Genomic DNA, 21547 nt, shown 5'->3' with positions numbered 1-21547 from the left:
CATTTTATGACGTCTTTGACATATTTAGATCTAAGTTTTGGTTACCCGACCTTTCAGTCAGATTTCTTTATTAATATCTTTGTGTTTTGAAGACTAACCAAAAGTCTTATTTGTTTGGAGTGACATGAGGGTAAATGACATAATTTACATTTTTAGGTGAACTATCCCTTTTAATAATAGTTCAGTGATAAATCTTACAAATGTTTTACTTCATTTTTATTAAGCATGTTTGCTTTTTTGCTATTTTGTTTTATTAGTTAAAAAAAAAAAGTATGAAAATGTTTGTATACAATTTAGTAAGTTCAATGTTCCAAACTATACATCTGTAAAATCATCTGTACACATCAAGCAATGTTTTATACAACCTCTTGTTTTAACCTGTTGTTTGCATTCCGCATGACTTTTTTTCTGCGGGTTTAGAACTACATCTGAGTGAGTAAAACTTGTGAACTTTATCACTTTGAAATTTTAGAACATTAAAAACTTCAAGACGCATGAAATGTTCTTAACAGCCCTTTTTTATTATTTAAAAAATACAAATGTAGCAACAGCAAAAATTCCAGTTATAACTGACAGTGTTAATTAAAATATGTACACTAAGATGATGTGGCTTGTTGTCTTTCCATAAATTGTACAAGCGCTAAAAACAAGTCAATTCCATGATTTTCATGCTCATGTAATGGACTGAATGTTTGTTGAATAGTTACCAATGTGGTGTCATTTGGTTGGTATCTGTTGTTAGGAACTACAACATTGTTTCTGGTCTCTAGTTCTGGTACTAGCTCAGGTATATTCTCATCCATGTAAAAATGGTCATCAGTTTCAAACACACTTGATACAGCTGTGTTGTTGTGTCCGATATGACTAACTATACCCCTGTTCCATAACTGCAGAGGTGTTTGTCCCCCTTCAGTTGATAATCCATGGTTGTTCCACATGTTCCTGAACTCTCTAACTGACCTCTGGATCCGGGGTAGGTAAATATAATGGAGACAGAATAAATGTATCTCACAAAGAGAATTAAGTATGCCTTGATCCTCCATGAAAGAGAACAAGTTAGAATAATAGTATGATACAACTCTATTTAACTCTGCCCATAATCTTTCTATCCGTTGATTGTGGACACTGCGTCCAGCAATAATAGATCTTCTATTGAGACCTCGTCTATTTATCATGTAACGTGCAACCTCAACATTTTCCATGCCATGGTCACACCTGACCCTTGATGGCAATCCAAAGTTTTGTACCCCTTCTTGGAACAAAGATAGAACACTTAATGCTCTGTTGTTATCTAAACAATCAAGATAAATAATGGTACGGCTGTATCCATCAACACACCCGTGGAACACCAGTCTCCACCTCACCAGCTTATGGTTCCTATCTATATGCCTGTAATAAAGAGGATTAGTTATTAGGTTCTGACACTGATGCAATTTAAACTGATTCAATATAAATTCAGATTGTATATAACTAATACTTAAAAAGTATGTGTATTTTTTATTATTATATTCCAAAGTGAAGTAACAGCTGCGAAACTTACCATAGTTGGTTGGGGGTTTGTACCGAATAAACCCTTCTCCGAATAGCACGTCTGCGTCTGAATGATCGGCCAACTGGATCTATTTCTTGCAAACTTTGTCGGACCCTCCAACGCTGGATGCGGATGCCACAAGACCGGAGACTGCCCAAGATGTAGGTCTCGCCAGAATTTGGGGTTCTTTGCAAAATCTGTCTTACGAGTGTGTTAAGCTCAGCGTTAGGCAATGATGTAAATTCCAACGATCCTATTCCAAGACGTTGCCTGTGCCTAAATAAAGTGCGGCGGTCTATTCCGAATAAAGACGCAATTCCTTGCCAATTCAACCCAAGACTTAGACTGTGGGAAATCTGGTCATGTGAAATGTCATAGCGTGGGCGACCCCTGAGGCAAATCTGAGATGTTGGTGGAGCCAGTTGTGGCCCTGTTGCTCTCCTTCCACTCTGCTGGTGGATGATTTGGCGCATACATCTGTATAAGGTCTCAAGAACAACGCGTTCCCTAGTCTGGGGATCTTGATCAACTACAGACAAAATACCGTAAACTGTTCTGGCATGGTCATCTAATTCCAAATAAAAGGGATCTCCGTGATCTTGCTGTATAGATGTAACACACCTTAACACACTGTTAAAAAACTCGATTATATCGTCCTCATTGCTACTTGTAAATACAAATAAAGCCGTAAATAAGATCCATCGCAACTTCATGTTTAATGATGATCTGAGCGTATGAAATGCCTTCCGTTTACACTGAAATGACTTCCGTTCACACTGAGAATCATATGCATCATGTACTGTGTGTGCTCGCGTCTCATATGAGTATGTGCGCGAGTTTGTGTGTGTGTGTGCTCGCGTCTCATATGAGTATGTGCGCGAGTTTGTGTGTGTGTGTGTGCTCGCGTCTCACGCGAGTTTGTGTGTGTGTGTGCTCGCGTCTCATATGAGTATGTGCGCGAGTTTGTGTGTGTGTGTGCTCGCGTCTCATATGAGTATGTGCGTGAGTTTGTGTGTGTGTGTGCTCGCGTCTCATATGAGTATGTGCGCGAGTTTGTGTGTGTGTGTGTGCTCGCGTCTCATATGAGTATGTACGCGAGTTTGTGTGTGTGTGTGTGTGTGCTCGCGTCTCATATGAGTATGTGCGCGAGTTTGTGTGTGTGTGTGCTCGCGTCTCATATGAGTATGTGCGCGAGTTTGTGTGTGTGTGCTCGCGTCTCATATGAGTATGTGCGCGAGTTTGTGTGTGTGTGCTCGCGTCTCATGAGTATGTGCGTGGAGAGTTCATATACATGTATGTGTGACTACTTTACTATATGTATGCAAGCGTGTTTCATATATGTGTGCGTGAATGAAGTTTGATTTAAGCCCTAGACGGCGCCTCATACAAGAAGCTATACAAATAAAGCAAACAATTCAGTCAAACATCAGCGCTCTAGTCTAACCATACAATGGTAAAGTTAAATAGCTTATAAAGTTATGAAACTTCCCCTCAGCCAAAACGATTGGCCAGGGAACAAATTATAGGCAAGGCAAGGCAAGTTTATTTATATAGCACATTTCATACACAATGGCAATTCAAAGTGCTTTACATAGAAGAAATTAAAATAATAAAAAGAAATAAGAATAATTAAAACAGTTTAGAACAGCATAAAAAACAGTACAGCACAGTCGGACGAACATTGGCACAGTGCTCATTCATTAAATGCATAGTTAAATAGATGTGTTTTGAGTCTGGATTTGAAAGTGACTACAGTAGGAGCACGTCTGATCTCCTCTGGAAGCTGGTTCCAGTATAATAACTAAAAGCGGACTCGCCATGCTTAGAGTGAACCCTTGGTATTTCTAGCTGATATGATCCTAGTGATCTGAGTGATCTGTTGGGTTTATATTCAGTGAGCATATCTGCAATATATTGAGGTCCTAGGCCATTGAATGATTTATATACCAGTAATAATACTTTAAAATCAATCCTAAATTTAACTGGGAGCCAGTGTAAAGACCTGAGGACTGGTGTGATATGTTCATATTTTCTGGTTCTGCTCAGAATCCTGGCGGCAGCGTTCTGTATGAGCTGACACTGTCTTATGGTCTTTTTGGGAAGGCCAGTGAGGAGTCCATTACAATAATCCACCCTGCTGGTGATGAAAGCATGCACAAGTTTCTCTAAGTCTTGCCTGGAAACAAAGCATCTTATTCTTGCAATATTTTTCAGATGATAGTATGCTGATTTAGTTATTGCTTTGACATGACTACTGAAACTAAGGTCTGACTCTAGTGTCACACCAAGATTCCTGACTTGATTTTTAGTTGTTTGACCCCTAGAGTGAAGGTATGCGTTCACCTTGAGAACTTCATCTTTGTTTCCAAATGCAATGACTTCAGTTTTGTCTTTGTTTAACTGAAGAAAGTTTTGACACATCCAACTGTTGACTTCATCAATGCATTGGCACAGGGAGTCAATGGGGCTGTAATTGTTAGGCGATAGGGCTAAGTAGAGCTGTGTGTCGTCTGCATAGCTGTGGTAAGCAATTTGGTTCTTTCTCATTATTTGGCTCATTGGGAGCATATACAGGTTGAACAGGAGTGGTGCAAGAATTGAGCCTTGAGGGACTCCGCATGTCATGGATGTCCACTCAGACTTATGATCTCCTATACTCACATAATAACCTCTCCCATCTAAGTATGACCTGAACCATTTTAGGACTATCCCAGAAAGCCCCACCCAGTTTTCCAGCCTGTCCAGAAGTATGTTATGATCGACAGTGTCAAATGCAGCACTGAGGTCGAGTAGTACCAGCACTGATAATTTGCCTGAATCAGTATTTAAGCGAATATCGTTTATTATCTTTATGAGCGCTGTCTCTGTGCTGTGGTGCGGTCGGAAACCAGATTGAAAATTGTCAAAGTATCCATTCGAGCATAAGAATTTGTTCAGCTGATTGAAGACAACTTTTTCAGTGATCTTGCCTATGAAAGGAAGATTTGAGATCAGCCTATAGTTGCTTAATATGGTCTTATCCAGATTGCTCTTTTTCAGGAGGGGCTTGACAACTGCAGTTTTCAGGGAGTATGGAAAACTCCCAGAGCGAAGTGAGACATTTACCACTTCTAGAAGATCTGCTTCTAGACTGTTTAACACACTTTTGAAAAAAGATGTGGGAAGTGTCAAGAGCGCATGTTGATGTTTTAAGGTGCTGTACGGTTTCTTCCAAAATTTTGCCATCAATTTCTTTGAAGTCCGACATAGTAACTCTGTCTGATCTGATCTGTCTGACCCCAGAGCAACTCAAGGATGTGCTGATCACCTTTCTGATATTATTGATTTTCTCAGAGAAGAAAGAAGCAAACTCACTGCACTTGTTGTCTGAGAGCATTTCACTGGGAATCTGGCTTGGGGGGTTTGTCAGTCTCTCTATAGTAGCAAAAAGAGTGCGTGTGTTGTTTAAATTACTGTTTATAATATTTGAGAAGAAAGTCTGTCTAGCTTTGCCTAGTTCCATATTGAAAGCATGGATGCTGTCTTTGTAGATGTTATAATGGACTACAAGTTTTGTCTTCCGCCACATGCGCTCTGCTTTTCTGCATTGTCTTTTCATATTTTGAACCGCTGTTGAGTTTCTCCAAGGTGCTTTTTGTCTGCCACTCTTCTTCCTGACTTTAACAGGAGCAATATCATCAAATACACTTTTAACTTTTGAGTTAAAAGAATCAAGGAGAAAATCAACAGAGTCAGCAGATATGCTTGGTGTTAAGGATATAGCCTTCATAAACACTAGTGTTCTCATTTAAGCATCTCTTCTTGACAGACACAGATCTAGCTTCAGTGGCAGGAGAGATCAATATATCAAAGAAAATACAGAAATGATCAGACAGTGCTACATCCTTAATAACAATCGATGAAATGTTTAGACCCTTACTGATAAGTAAATCTAGAGTGTGTCCACGATTGTGTGTGGGTCCATGTACATGCTGAGTCAGATCAAAAGTTTTTAAAACACGTTTGATTTCTTTTGCCATATTGTTCTCTGCACTGTCTATGTGGATGTTAAAATCTCCAGCAATGGCAAAACAGTCAAACTCTGATGTATTTGATGATAACAGTTCTGTAAAGTCCTCAGTAAAGGCTGGAGAGTATTTTGGAGGCCTGTAGATAATGATAAGTAAAATGCGTGGAGCACCTTTTAACACAATACCCAGATATTCGAAAGACAAGTAATTCCCAAATGATATTTGCTTACATTGATAGATATCTTTAAAAAGAGCAGCTAGACCCCCACCTCTCTTGACAGCTCTGCAGACACTCATAAAAGTAAAGTTAGGAGGGGCTGCTTCATTGAGGACTGTTGCACTGCAGCTGTCTTCTAGCCAGGTTTCATTTAGAAGCATAAAATCCAGATTGTTTGTGGTTATTAAGTCTTTGACTAGAAGTTATTTATTTTTAAGTGAGCGGATGTTATAAATTATAGATTCACAAGACCAAAAATCGCCCGTTAGATATAGACAAGATGAATTATATCTCATGTTTAACCACTACAGAGACGCCAGAGTCAGCGGCAAACCTCAGAACGACTATAGCCGAGGAAAGGCTGTTCCAGGCGGGGTACATGAGCGCTGAGCACCCGGTCATCGCTGGATCTCACAACCTGGATAAAATTTTCATAAATCTTTAAATAAACCACAGATTTGAGCTTTAAACAACTACATTCTCGCCTGAAAAACTCTTAAAACTACATTTCATGATACAGAAACAGTAGTATTATATTTCAACTGTGTACAAAAATGGCGCTTCTTATGTTGTCATTCTCCTTGGCGCAGCCTATGCTCGTTATCAGCTGTCAATCAAGCTGTCAATCAAAGTTAACCACGCCCTTATTTGTCATACATTTTATATCTAAATACGATCTAAACTAACGAGTTAGAAAAAAATTCACATCCCCTCATGGTTGTCAGGCACTCGGAACCTATCGAAAAATACAATAAAAGTCCATGGGACCAACCTGTAAAAACATGAATTTATGCTGTGAAAACAGATTTTTTAACATGGGGTCTATGGACATTTTCTCTCTTTTGGGACCTCGCCCTAGCGGATTTTCGATGTATTGCAGTTTTTCGCACTTCCGGGTAGGGCTTCATTTTTCAGATTAGAATGTTGCCGCTTGAGTAAAACACGGTAAGTAAACAACCCCTTGTGGGTATTCACAGTGACATATTTCTTGGACTCTGCATCTAATGCAGTCTGATGGTAAGCACGGCTCATATCCAGTTTGGTGAACTTCTGCCCACCTGACAATGTTGCAAACAAATCTTCTATTCTAGGGATGTTGTACTGTTCCAACTTTGAAACTCGATTTACTGTTAGCTTGTAGTCGCCACATAGTCGTACTGTATTCTCAGACTTTAACACCGGCACTACAAGTGCAGCCCATTCAGAGGGTTTAACAGGTTCAGTGATGGTTTCTCTTCACAGGCGTTCTACTTCAGCTTCTACTTTTGCCTTCATTGCATAAGGAACTGGTCTGGCTTTGGAAAATCTGGGGACAGCCTCCTTCTCCACATAATTTTATGTATACAATTTAATAATATATAATAATGTGTTGTTTCAAAATGGATGAGAAAAACAGCGCCTTGAAAATTTCTGCAGCTCGTCAAACTACAAATGTGCGTCTGTCAAACGAAGGAAGAATGAAGGAATTTCCAATACTGCCAAAAAGAAAGGTAAAATAAACATCTGTATCTGAATAAATAAAATGTTGCCATAAAATCACGAATTTATGGGAAGGATCTGGCTACTTGACAAATGAAAATCACAAACATGAGACTTGTTAATAAAATAATTTTATAAATACAATTTATTAATATGTAATATAATTTTATCTTAAACCAATTAGAAAAAATAAAGGGGGTTGAATTCAAAAAGCTCTAAACGATTTTGAGATTGTTAAAATCTATCATTTAAAAAAGTTAAATATAGGCCTGCCCTACACACACACACACTAAAATAATAATTAGGTTACAGTTCTGTCCCTGAGGGGGAAAATAGCAGCGATTTGATGTTTTTGATTGATTTGATGTTATTGAACTCTGAAACCAGAACTAATAACTTTTTTTGTCTTGAATGATTTGAATACATGTGTTCTCAAACCGCAACTGACTCGACTACATGTTCAAGGCTAACGTTAAAGATTGTTGCTATATGACCAGACATTTTACTGTACTAATCTTGTTAATGGATCCTAACATTTTGCATACAGGAGAAATGAGCTGCCCTGTCCAAACCCATGGGCTTCGTCACATAAATGTAGTTCTGTCAGACCAGCTGTCCCACTTCACCGTCATCTTCTGATTAATATTTACTAATTTAGTATTAGGCCTATTATTCATGCAAATAGTAAGCAGTAAACTGGCAAATTTCAATTGCCTCATTATTCTCTGCATTTTACAATTTGATGCGTAAGATACTATATAATTTGCGACATTTGCGATATAAATGATGTATGGTAACGACTTGAGGGCAGATTTTCTTAGCGATACAGCAAAACTTATGCGACAATAGCCAGGTTTCCATCCAAGGGTTTTTTTGCGAAAAAAGGTTTAGCGCATCAAAATGTTTACCGATATACAGTAGCTGATGGAAATGCCAATTATTGATAATTTTTTGCAAATGTCGACACAATCTTTTTCCGTTTAACTTTAGCGCATAAATTCTATGTCGATACTTCAAATGTCGCAAAAAACTAGTTTGGAAACACTTTTTGTCGAGAAAAAGGGCTTTAACGCAAATAAATGTGCTGTCACATGATCTTTTCATCACGTGCAAGGTGCAGTCATCACAACAAAAACCAAGGCAGACTCGGAGCGGTACTCATGGACAGATGACGAGACTCGTTATTTTCTCCATTTAATAGACTAGGTGCACGTGGTCGCCATTTTGGATTTCGCATCAGCGAGTGTGCGGTTAGACACTTCCGGTTTCGCATTACGGCCAGTGCAGGGAGACAGAGAAAGCCGAAATGTATCTTTTATAGTTGTTTATAGAATCAATTATCACTTAAAATCCTACTAAGATCCATATTACTATCACACGAGCCAATGGCAATTAAATTAACGGATGCATAGTCAGATTAATGAATGAAATACAACTGTTCACGAACAGAAGATTGTAGGCTATTTGACTCATATACGCATACGCAATGACAGTTATGCCTACTGTAAATATACAGTTACAACTACGATTAGAGTTGTTTGCATAAAATGCACAGTGAACATTCACATGTTTGCCCTGAGATAGGCTACAATTTATATCCATAAATACTATTTTCTCAATTCTGCATGCATTTTTACTTATTTACTTCAATTGCTCGATCAATATTATCATCACATATTTTACATTTACATTTTTTACTGTAGGTAGCCTACCACAAACAATTTAATATAGGTAAGTTTGTGTATATTTTACATGTAGTACTGTATGTGTTGCTTATAAACACCAGACAGATTATTATTATTATTTATGAAACAGATCTTTACTCATCTCACTTGCACAAAATAAACGCAGTAATAGAAAGCATAGAAACGCACAGGTGATATACACTGAAAATTATATGCATTTAAAAATTTAGTCGGGTTGAGTCATCCCTCCGGATCTTCTGTATCCACTTACCGCAGTGTCAACGGGGAATGCTTGAAAGCTGACTTCTCTGTTGTAACGTGACGAAATGGTACAAAACAGCACACAACGATGAAGTGCTGAGGCTGTCACCGTCTAAAAGACAAGTCACCTCTCTTGAATACTCATTGTGAAAAAAATATCTCTGTGGTAATGGAACTTGGTCGCTGTTGTCTCTCCCTCTCGCTGTCAGATCACTGTTAGTTTTCACTGGAAGTACTGGCCCACACACTCAAGTTCGAACGGTCGCCGTGCACGGAGCGAATTGTAGCCATAGACAGTGATTGTAGCCTATCACAGGACAAACGTGTGAATGTTCACGGTGCATTTTATGCAAACAACTCTAATCATAGTTGTAACTCTATATTTACAGTAGGCATAACTGTCATTGCGTATGCGTATATGAGTCAAATAGCCTACAATCTTCTGTTCGTGAACAGTTGTATTTCATTCATTAATCTGACTATACATCTGTTAATTTAATTGCCATTGGCTCGTGTGATAGTAATATGGATCTTAGTAGGATTTTAAGTGATAATTGATTCTATAAACAACTATAAAAGATACATTTCGGCTTTCTCCGGCTCCCTGCACTGGGCGTAATGCGAAACCGGAAGTGTTTAACCACACACTCGCTGATCCGAAATACAAAATGGCGGCCACGTGCAACTAGCCTATTGAAGAAAATGAGATTACAAGTATTTTTGATGGAAAACGGCAAAGGAATGCTTTAACATTCCAGGAGTTGCAAAGAAAAATGGCTATTAATGGCTACACTAAGCCATGGCATATTCTGAAATATCAATTATTTCTGTTACAAATAAAATGAGTATTAATATGTTTGAGTTTGTGACTTTAATAGTTAGACAGTAACAAATTAGATTTTATGAATCAAATACATTTTCGCATGACAGCCTACTGCCTTCCCAAGTGAGATACATATAGCATGAGAGCGTCCCTGATAAGCACAGCTTGTGCAGAAGGTCGGTCATCACATTGCAAGCAACACGGTTGTCTCTCGCCTTCGCCTCGGGAGTCTTCACAAGGTTGTATGAATCGTTGCTTCTCCATCTCACAGACGTTATGGAGTACACAACATGCTGCCACAACTGTAGGCATGAAAGAGTGGTGAATGTCTGACCATTTGCCAGGATGCCCCATCTTCCTTTCAGGTGTCCGAATGTGTGCTCCACCTTAACTCTCGATCCATTCAAGTGACAGTTGAATGCTCCCTGTTGTTCTGACAAAGTGGGTCCAGAATAAGCTTTTATGAGCCAAGGCAGTAGTGGATCGGCTGGGTCTCCTGCCACTAGCACAGGCACCTGGACCTCTCAGGGTGTCTGAGTAATACAGATACAGCAGAGCTCATTTACTGTGCAGGGCAACAGATTTGACACACCTCACATATCTTCATTATTTAAACAATGTTTTATTAAATTGCAAATATTTCAAATTCTTTCCCATAATAATTGTACATAATTTTTGTATAAATGAATGTGGTGCAGTGATGTTAAATAATATTTTTGACTAAAGAAACCTGTTAATGTGGATGTTACCATTTTCTTCAGTGCTTATAGTTCATATAGTTGTAAGACACCAAACAACAATTGTTAACTTATTTTAATCATGACAACACTTTAACAAATAATTTTCATGATTTATCACAACTTTCTTTTGTCAAATACAATTAGATTAACTAATATTTTTTACAGTGCACAACTTTGAAAGACATTGTATTGTGTGTAAAGCTATTTTGGGCCTGGTTAAGGATGTTGAATGGTTAGGCTTACCTGTGCAGATCTCAGGGTTCAAAAAACGCGTCATGGGCACTTCCAGGAGTGCCAACACACACGTCTCGTATCATGCACCTGTCATCAACAAGTGCCTGGAGAACAATAGATGGCCATCCTTTGCCATTAATGTAATCGCGGTAGCCTTCTGTCGGGGGAAGAACTGGGATGTGCGTCCCATCCAGCACACCGTAAACCTGAGGCACAAGATGCGCCAAGGAATTACAGTATGGAGTTTCATTGGACTCCACTACATTTGGCAGCCCTCACGTCATCACGCACACCATCTTATCGGTAAAAGGCCAATTGAAAGGAAACAGGCTGGAGACGGCAAATTTCATAATGTGTGTTTTTTTTTTTTTGCATATTCACTTTGTCGATAACAACAGCACAAAAAGTGGATGTAAACTTGGCTAATGACACCTTCTTCACATAATTAAATAAATCCTCCAGCTGTGAAACATTAGGATGGTGAGCAAATCCCTTTTTTAGCTGTTTCTTATTATTGTCGACTGTCATGTTGTAATGAAGCCATTGAGGTTTTGAGTCAGTTGCTCAGTTTGACCTCTAGATGTCAGTAAAGCTGCTCACAGGGACTGAGGACTGATTTTACATCAGCAAGTCTTTCTTGTTCAAGTTTTCTTATACTTCTATTTATTACTTTATTTTGGATTCTTTCATATCTATTTCACTGGCGAAACACAAATAAACATTTTGGGTTCCCACTCATTTTGAACAAGTATTGTTTCCATAAACCCTAATTATCATCCCAAACATTTCATCTTTCACTCTTTCACATTAAAGCTGCAGTTGGCAAGTCTGGCAGATTGGGTTGACTTAGCCAAAATTTTGAATGTTTACAACTCTCATGCCCCTCCCCCACTACCAGCGAGCACCCTACCATAGAGGTCGTGCTCATCAGTGCGTGTGCACCAGATTTTCGGTGAACGCGTCCGTCTCTTCAGCATCGATCAACACCATGGACTCGGAGGTAGGCTGCCCTGGCAAATATATCCATAGATAGCAATAACCGAGGAATTTGAAGCTTGTTAGTAGATTTTCTCTCCGCCATCACGCTTCGTACAATCTTTCAGGCGAACTACATGGGTGTCGTGTGCATGTGATATTGTAACGTGCGCGTCTGCGTGAGGGAGGGGGGATCTGTGGCGTGTGCATGACCTGTGATTGACAGTCAGATCTCACACCCCCCACGCTCCAGGTGGAGTTAGAAGCTCGGGTTTTTTTCTAAAACAACCTTATTTATGTTGTTCTGTTGAATTATAGTGTCGATTTCACTGAATATGATCCCAAAAATTTGGCCGACGGCAGCTTTAAATCACAATCACATTTTATTTATTTAAAACACATAGTTCAAGGGATCATCAGCAAGAACCTTTTACATCCATTTATTCTAATGAACAAATGATCATTTGCAGAATTTACTGCTTCAGTGATTTGATGTAATACACGAAAAAAATATGATATATAATCATATATAATTATGATACAAAAAGTTAAGAAATTAACAAACACACGTTGACTGAAATAATCGGGTAAATGTCAATTATCCTGAAAACATGAATGCTGAAACGGTCTCTAATCGTCTAATTGTGTGAAGTGGAATATAAATGAAAACTTTTTGTTTATTGATCTGAGTGTTGCTGTAGTGCTGGATATCAGTCATGTGATCATCACGGCCCAATCACAGCCACCGTACTGATATTCAGATCAACAGCACTCTTACTCATGTGATATGGATTAAATATTGGATACATGATGAAAGCAGGAAGATCCAGATCTACAGGAGTGACGCTTACTGACTATTGATGAATATCAGATGATGTCACCAACGTCTCCTCACTGACGTCACTCACCTCTAAAACTTGTCTGCCGCCATCTTGAGTACCTGATTTGAGTCAGTCGCAAAGGAACTAGCTAGCTATGCGGTCAATATGTTGTCAGTGGGGTGCAACAACAAAAAAGGAGACCCCAAAATATCCTTTTACAGGCTAGCTCAGGACGAAAAAAGACCCCGTAATTTGCGGGTGGGGCGGGTGGGACATGTCCCCACCACTCTTGAAACATCTCGCGACACGAATGCACCAATCCAAATACACAAAACATCTCCAGTTAACTAGCAGAGCATTCATTTCATTTGTTTGTTCAGTCTAGCGGCGAAATGTGTTGTTTCTGAAATCAAGTGATCAAAGTGCTCGTTGCTGCTGCGATCAGTGGCGTGGATACTGTGTTTGTTTGTGGCTCGCGCACAGTCTTCACTCGGACGCGCGCTTCACTGTGGAGAGACTCTCTATTCGTTCCGGTGAAATTACAAAACAAACTGCACACAAACATGTCCCTGCCTGATATACAACCACTGATAAATATAATCAGTAGCCTGGGAAAACCCAGACAAACTTCCTGCAAATTTAGGTTTGCTCTGCAAGTAGTCTGGCAAAGAGCTCATTCAAGCCGATTTCTAATCCGTCCAAATCGAGGCAGCAATCAGAAACATTGAGGCGGGCTTTACACGATGACGATCGCTCTGATTGGTTTTAGGTCTATCCAATTGCGCCCAGAGGCATTTGAGCGACGTCCGTTGGTGAAGCGCACCAACTTTTAAATGCATTATTATATTCAAATTGCAAACACATGAGGACAGTCTCCATGAAAGACCCACTGGCAAATGAACGTGCTACTACATTTCTCTCCGAAACGGTAGGAAATTACATTAGATTTAATAGAGGATTTTAACTGTGACAAGATGATTGACAGGGCAGTTTACGTGACGGGATGCACGCGACAGATCCGTCCGATAAAGATGACGAAGTAGTATGTCCCAAAGTTGCCTACTTTTTTGCTACACATTCAAAAGTAAATACCGTTTCTCACGGCCGTTTCTAGCCTTTTTGGCACCCTAGGCAAGATTCCTATTGAGACCCGGGGGCATGCTCCCCCGCAATATTTTTTTTTACATTTTAAGGTTAAATTAATGCATTAATCTGGTGCACTTTGAGAGCTAAAAATTAAGAGCTTCAACCCATGAACTGTGCACACTGAACAAAGAAAAACCATCGACTTGTACCTGGACACTAAAGAGGGCTCAAACATCTTAGTTATGATATAGAGTCTCAGCCTACATTACATTATCACTGGTGTTTATGATTTATATAAGTATTCCTATGACGTAAAATCCATATAGCCAATAATATGTACTGTATAAATTAAAATGAATATTTCAAAAGTATATTTTACATTACACTATAGTATAGGAAAATTACAATACTTTTGTCCTAATTTCTTCACTTTTCAACCCTTGAGCTTTTATTTTGGAGAAAAAAACACCAGATCACCATGCTGATCGCGTGAGCAAAGTGCGCACTTTTCTTTAAATCACGCAGCACAAACAGAATGCCTATATAGGCTACTTAATTAAAGTCTTGTGCTGTTTTATAAAGGCACAAAGCCATATCACAATTTCGATTTTAGTTTGTTGACAAAATATAATGCTAGAGACCTTTATATTAGGCTATAAATTTTACATCTCATGTGTTGGGAAAAGGGAGAAGAGCGAGTTCGGCAAAAGGCGGATTTGAACTCGGGTCGAATGCATCATAAGCTACTTTCAAGCACCTCACGCCTTACAACCTATATGCCACTGTAGATATTTAGTGATGGGCGTCTTTTTGCCACAAAGACAGGCACTTAGTGCAAATATACGCTCCATTATCGGAAATGTAAAAAAAGAAGGATTTTTCTTCCACTCGCTTGGGCGAGAAAAAAAATCTCTTGGTGTGGTGGGGGCTCTCACTGGCGCCCCCCAGCTGTTTGCGCCCTAGGCGACCGCCTAGTTTGCCTATGCCTAGAAACGGCCCTGCCTTTTCTTCACAAAAAGAGTACATACTTTTATGGCCTAGTGTAGGGCTGTAGTCAACCAAAGAAATGCTTGGTCGACCAAAGTCCTGTCCTGCGCAACGATTAGTCGACTAAAAAAAAAAAAAAAGACACGATGTTTTGCATTTAAATTGAACATTTATTAAACAATTGTCAGAGCATTTATATTGAACATTTATTAAACAATTGTCAGAGCATTTATAAACAACAACGAAAAAACATCAATAATAAATAAAACTATAATAATAATATTACAATTCTTTGAAAATTAAGTGGTTTTTTTTTTGTTTTTTTTTAAGTGAGCTCTGTCCAATCGTGCACCTGACCACACCACACGCTAACAAAATATAATTGCTAAAACAAAAATTCCTAACAAAAGCTGAACTCTTTTATACAGGCTGGTACATTATTTAGACTATTTTCAAACTGAAAACAAAAACATAAGAACACAATCTATAGTATTTAGTCAGCATAATAAAGCCGTTAAGGCTACTTACAGATATGCAGGCCTAGTCCACCCTTTTTATGTTGTGGGCCAAAAACTCTAACATGTCCACATTCTTGGGTAAAAGACAGCTCCTCGACTTGTTAACAATAAATCCTGCTTTGGAAAATATGCGCTCTGCAGGAGTGGAGGTTGCAGGGATGCAGAGCAGGCGTTTGGCTGCCCGAGCAAGTCGTGGATATCTCTCCTCATTTTTTTTCCACCACGCAAGTGGCCCAGCAGTGTCCACTTTACTTCTGTCCTGAAGATAATCCTTCATTTCGTCGCAAGAGGATCTTTGTGCGCTTGGCTCATCAGGGTCATCCTCTGCACCATGTCCACAAAGAAGCATTGCAATCTCCTTCTCTTTTGCAGTTTTCTGTTTGTTTTTTTCGCCAACGGGCCCTCATCATCCCCCGTCTGCTCTGCGCGGTCTCCTGAGAGGCTTAGCCTTTGTGCAAGTTTTACAACTTCAGAATAGGCCTCATCCCGTTTCTCATCATTAAGAAAAGGTAGCTGTTTGAAGCGCGGGTCCAGTACTGCAGTTAAAATGTACAGGCTGCTTGTCATCACAACTCGGTCTTTGAGTTTCCATCGACTATCTATTTCCTGCACAAGCTTAAGTTTCATCTTCTTCTTTGTTGGACTATCGTTATCTGTGACGGCAAGATGACATTTTTTTAGATTCTCAAGCATTGGGAAGGCCGCAGACAGGGATGTGTTGGTCTCCTCCGACAACAGCTCGGTCAGTGTAATAAAGGGCTTAAGAACGTCTGTGATGTCTTCAGCCATATTCCACTGCTCTGTTTTCATGTCCAAAGTGCTGCTGTCACTCCTCTTAGTGTAATTGGGGTCAGATAAAACAGCGGTCATGGGCCAGCGCTGCTCCAACAGTCGCTCCAACATAAAGCTGGTGGAGTTCCACCGGGTGGCCACATCCTGGATGAGTTCGTGCTCAGGAGCTTTTTGCTGCACCTGTTTCTCTTTGAGACCTGTTTTTGCTTTGTGTCCCTTTTTGAAGTGCCCAACAAGACGGCGTGCCGCAGCCACTGTGCGCGACACCGGGTCTTCTTTTAAGGCAGCATTTATGCACAGCTGCAGGGTGTGTCCTGCACACCTAACCAACTCCATGTCTGGCCACTGACCGGATCCCTTCAGTAATTCCACTGAGAGGACCATGTTGGCAGCGTTGTCCGTTACCACTGACACCCGCTTCTCTGGTGGAATGTGGTAAGCGTCCGCGACTTGAGTGAGTCGCGCAGCGACATTTTCTCCCGTGTGCGCTTCATCCATCTGCTTTGTTTCTAACACAACGCTACTCATTTTCCAGTCCGCATCAATAAAATGGGCCGTAACTGTCATGTATGCCTCCATTCTAAGCGAAGACCACAAATCAGTTGTGAGGCTTACAGCCTCGGAGGATTGGAGTAACTGGTTTACATTTACTTTAAGGCCATCAAACCGCGAACGTAGCGCACGCATGACAGTCTCCCTTGCTGGCACAGTATATCTTGGCTCGACGATTTTAAACATGTTCTTAAAGCCCTCTCCTTCCACCGTGTTGACTGGCCTCATATCTTGGGCGATGTAATGCACAATGCCCTTAGTGATGTCCTCCTTTCTCTTCGCTGACAGAGGATGGACAAACTCCAGTTGCATCTGGGTGCTTCCTGACGCCTGTGGCATGGCCTGGGGGTGCACCTACATAACCAATAAAATATATAAACTTTTTTATTATTATTGTTTTTATTAATATATATAAACTTTTAGACAGCAAGCTGTCTGACACGTATATCTCGCTTACCGTTTTTATGTGATAGGTAATATTGGTCGTTGAGCTGTGGTAAGTTAGCTTTAGGCCACAAAGCTTGCACTCCACAGTCTTCTCGTCTTTTTTTGTAAAATGCAGCCAGACAAAAGATTTAGATTTTTTGGACATTTTGTCGACTAAAGCCAAAACAAGTTAAGTTAGCGTTCTAAATTAACGAAAACAGCACGATCTATATTTCTTATGAGCGCGCGAAGCAGTGCAGCCAGCAACATGTGCGGTAACGGTTCCCGACGAGTGTTCTACGTCATGCGCTAAACTGTGGCGCTGTTACAAAATAGCCTAAATTAAAGCATTTAAAGTTGGGAATAAAACATAGGCTAATTATATTTAGAATACAGTAATATATAGCTGAGTATAAAGAAATAAATATCAAGGAGTAAATCAATGAAAAAAAAAAATATTGGTAAAAAAAAAAAAAATGATGTTTTATTAACAAGGTTCGGGAGGAGCACGTTCAGATAATTAACACAAGTGGAAAGCACTCAGCAATCAATGGTGAGAGGTATAAATACTCAGCAGTCTCACCTCATTCCATTGACAGTTTTTGCAGCATCCCTCCACCACCCCTTCTCCACACTTCTAGTACTAAACACTTACATACGGGGTTGTAACATTCTGGGTTCGGGCTGAACTCCGAGGGTTGTAACATTCACTTACATTCTGGGTTCGGGCTGAACTCCGAGGGTTGTAACATTCACTTACATTCTGGGTTCGGGCTGAACTCCGAGCTCGGAGCCCTCCCTCCGGACAGCACGCCATATACGCATTAAACTTACCCATTCAAATTATATGTAAGTGTGAACTCGTGAAACAAAAAAAACAAATGCAACTGGTCGACCAATGAGAATGTCAGTCGACCAAGACGGCATCGACCGATTAGTTGACTAAACGACTAAAGTTGACAGCCCTAGCGTAGTGTAACTTGGGCGAATTGGGACGCAGCATATGGCTTTGCACGATGACGATCGCTCTGATTGATTTTAGGTCTATCCAATTGCGCCCAGAGGCATTTGAGCGATTTCCATTGGTGACGCCCCTTTGGAAATGAGTTATTAATGATGCTTTGCCAGACCATAACTTAGTTACTACTGAGAATGGTCTGGTTTTAACCAGGCTAAGAAAATGTGCCATCTACATCTGAGTCTGCTTCAGCTTACTACGAGGCGACAGCGAGTGAAGCGGCACCTGAGGCTTCTCAGGACACAGAAACGCACAGCCCTATTTCATCACAGGAGTGTAGCAGTGAGACTTCACGACACAGATCGGCACAATGCCCAATGACTTTTCTGCTATTGATGAACCGCCTTCACAACCAATGATGACCACATTTCCTATATATATGTGCTGTATTTTCTGAGTATGATGACATCATTGACACTTTTTTATAATCGCCGAGCTATGTTGTAGGCTGTTATGTCTGTTCTGCTGAAACAGTGAAGTAAATATACTGGTTTAAATGTGTGCAGGTGTTAAGCTATATATATTAGTTGCCCCCTCATTTTAAGATGGGACCCCCCAAAAATAAAATTCAGGAAGCCACACCAAATGATGTCAGCAAGTCATTCGCCTAGCATCACAAAGAGTGTGAACTCAGAGCATGCAGCACAGACAGAAGCCAGGCAACACTTCATACGTGGAGTCAGAATGTGTCTGAGAGTCAAGCAACTTGCATCACCTGAAATGAGTTATATTTTTCCCATAATCCTGTCAAACAGAGTTAATACTTTACAAACTTGCTCAAGAGACTGTTACAGTTATGTTAAGATTTGTTCAGGTTACTCTTTTCCAGCAAATACAATGAATGAGGCTTTCATGCTTCAGCAAAAATGCACAAGCATCATAAAATATTCATAAAAGTCCTTGTGACTTGTGTTATATATCTTCTGAAATAGGCCAAAATGTTTGTTATTTTATGAATCAGTAAGATGAAACAGAGAACCGAATAAGTCCTATTCGTGAACAAATCTCTAGCTTGTGAACTGGATCAAGCCATTATTTGAAAAGATCTGCCTCAAAAGAACAATCCATTTGCAAATCCCAAGTTCACAACTTCCCTAATTTGTCAAAAGTGCATTGTCATTTTACAGCCTTCTCTTATGCAATACCTGCTATAGCTTTACATAAGAGCTTTATAGAACTGGTTTCGATAGGACGGAGTGAGATGAAGAGATTTGTGCTTTTCAAAACAATAAACCTGCTTTCCATTGATGTTTTTTGGGCTAAATTGTTTACTTAGAACAAATAATTTCTCTTTTTTCCTGTAACTTAAACTTGGGGGAGGAACTCATGATGTGAAGCAGTTAAATGCTTGGCTTGGTTTTCTAAAGCCTATTCATGGTCAAGTGTTAAAAAGCCTGCAAAAAGTTCTGACATTATTTTAATTAAAAGTCTATAGTCTAAACTAGTTTTAACCTTGGTTTTGCAGGCTGTACACTTTTGCTAAAATGAAACACCCAGAGTCTTTAGGGGCCAAGTTCTGAATTGGCTGTAGTCCCTATTGGAATTGTTGTTGGTTTTCTTTATTATTATTTCTCTCGAATAGGAGTCTATGGCATCCCTATGAACCTTATAGGAAAATTATGAAAATTTGTCCACTTGTAGTGATGGTAATGAATAGTAATCTGACCAAATTTGGTGTCTCTAGGACCAACTCTATAGCGCCACCACCAGTTCAAAATTCATAATTGAAACAGTTATAACTTTTGAACTGTATACGAAATTAAATTGAACGTATACACCTGATTCCTCTCATCATGCTGATCACATTCGACATCTTACATAAGACTCCACCCATTATAGTAGTTGCCAGTTTGAAAAGTACAGTATTCAGTTTTTTTTTCCCTATACTCCTTCAAATTTGGTCTAATCCTTTCAAAAATTGGCTCAGATGATCTTTGGACCGAGCTGACATCAGAAATTTTGTATTCATATTTTTTCTAATGTTAAAATGTTGTGAACTTAGGGAACACTAAGTGGCGCTAAGTTCAAACTTCTCAGGTACCTTCAGGACATGTTGAGAATGATCCCTGTCTAATTTTGTGGCGATATGTCAAATCGTTTAAAAGATATTGCAATTTATGGCAAATTAAATGACAGTCTAATGGTTCATCCGATCCTGGAAAAATCGATTGATCAAAGTTCTACCGAGATTCGGATTAACCATTGGTCTGTCATTTAGTTTGTCATAAATTGCAATATCTTATCCTCCACCCAAGAAAGAACAAAGTGTAACACTGTGTTGCACAAAACAAAAATCCTCATATTTTACATATCCTCATATTCTTTGATTGTTCTTCTGTGTTGCATAATGTATCCAATCTTCATAGATAACAAATAATGATGCATTGATGGAGTCTGACTTAAGTTTGGCTCAAATAAGTAAAGAAAAATGTGTAAGTATTAACTAATTGATACTAAATCAATATGAAAAGTACAAGTAATTTTATAAACAACAGCACAGCTGGTTATGACAATGGTGAGGTGCTGCTGAAGTATGTAAGAGTAAACTCAAGGGAACTGCTCTGAATGATTCAGTGAGTGAGTGAGTCCTACTTCAGTGGATCTCTAGTGCATAAAACAACAAAGCAAACTAAGAGAATAAAGATACATCTACACAACACCATGAAAAAATGCAAATGATACAGCATTTTATAACTATTTGACCTTTGAAGTTGGTATTCGCCTTTTATTAATACAAACATTTCTAGAGAACAAGAGAGTTGTCCCATTAACAAACTTTATCACATGTCAAAACGTAGCCTATCAAAATAATTGATGTCCTATTTATAATTTGAAAACACACATTAAAGCTTACTTGAACAGACACTTCTCTTTAAAAAGACTTGCGCGTGGTCCAGTGAATATTGCGATTCAGATTCGTGATTCACGAAATGAATAATTCAAATGAATCATCTGAATTTGCGAACCGCTTTGATTCAAAAGAACTGAAATGATGGAAAGATTCTATCCTGCTGTACTTTGTTACAGTTCAGCACCATACATCTAAAAACATTCAGAGGTGTAAAAAAGGTGTAATTTGCTTTTGCAGCAATCATTTAATGCATAGAGTATGCCACTTCATATTACACTTAATTAACTATCCTGATAATATTAGATTTAAAAAGGGAAAGATATAGTTCTCTTTCATTCATGATTTGTTATTAATAACTTTAAACAGAATCATCAGATGAAATCTGCGTGGATTATCAAAAATATGACACATTTATAGGACATAAAAGGGTCTCTGCGGCAAAAGTGAAAGTAAAAGCACAGAAAAGCACCCGTTTCAATAAAAGGATATATCAAAGTTTATATAACAGGGTCGGGAACAGACCATACACTCGCACATCTGT

General features: G+C 39.3%; 1 long non-coding RNA gene across 1 annotated transcript in view; it reads left to right on the top strand.

The window, feature by feature from the left end:
- Positions 1 to 21547, top strand: part of LOC307173320 — a 349409-nt gene that overhangs the window by 294631 nt on the left and 33231 nt on the right. The window lies entirely within an intron of this gene.

The sequence above is a fragment of the Squalius cephalus genome (assembly GCF_949319135.1).
Source record: "Squalius cephalus genome assembly, chromosome: 16".
In the NCBI taxonomy this organism is placed as follows: Eukaryota; Metazoa; Chordata; class Actinopteri; order Cypriniformes; family Leuciscidae; genus Squalius; species Squalius cephalus.
Note: the sequence above shows the minus strand (reverse complement) of the source record. Positions and strands in the feature narration are given on the sequence as shown.